The sequence below is a fragment of the Aptenodytes forsteri genome, unplaced genomic scaffold (assembly GCF_000699145.1).
Source record: "Aptenodytes forsteri isolate BGI_AS27 unplaced genomic scaffold, ASM69914v1 Scaffold8, whole genome shotgun sequence".
NCBI lineage: Eukaryota > Metazoa > Chordata > Aves > Sphenisciformes > Spheniscidae > Aptenodytes > Aptenodytes forsteri.
This window is the reverse complement of record NW_008796218.1, coordinates 1,568,818-1,569,349: the sequence shown is the minus strand read 5'-3', so window position 1 is coordinate 1,569,349 and position 532 is coordinate 1,568,818. Positions and strand designations below refer to the sequence as shown.

The 532-nt window shown below is 31.2% G+C and overlaps 1 protein-coding gene across 1 annotated transcript in view; it reads right to left on the bottom strand.

Moving 5' to 3' along the window:
- KCNQ1 (potassium voltage-gated channel subfamily Q member 1) overlaps positions 1-532 on the bottom strand; it is a 371,368-nt gene that overhangs the window by 269,904 nt on the left and 100,932 nt on the right. The gene's annotated exons all lie outside the window — the stretch shown is intronic.

The window sequence follows — 532 nt, the reverse complement described above, 5'->3', positions numbered from 1 at the left end:
ATTTATGTTCAGCAAAATTGTAGATAGTTTATGAAAAACTATATCCTCTACTCAACAACAGATAAAGTTTCTCAGTACTGGAAAAAACTGTCACAGAAAAAGAATTACTATGCTTCTATAATAATACTCCTCTTCCAAAATCTGGTTTGTTTAATCCATTTATATTTTAAGTGCTTCAGGGCAAGGGTCTTTATATAGTTTTCTCAATATTGGCTAACAAAATACAGATTGATTTTGGATTATTAAGTTTCTTTCAGTGAATTTGTTAAATGCATGACAAGCATTTTAAAAAAAAAAAAAGGTTTGTTACATATATGGAATCTATGGATGTAATTTCTAAGAACACTGAAGTCACATTAGGAAGCCAACTGCAGTGAATATCAAGGGAAGTCAGGTGCCCAGTTCCAAATGCATCACTGAAAACCATGTTTTAATCCAACAAATAGACAAAGTAACTACAGTGCATCTATCATGCTCCACCATGCAGTATGTAGCTCAATTAAAGTGCAAAATAAACTCCATAAATTATTCA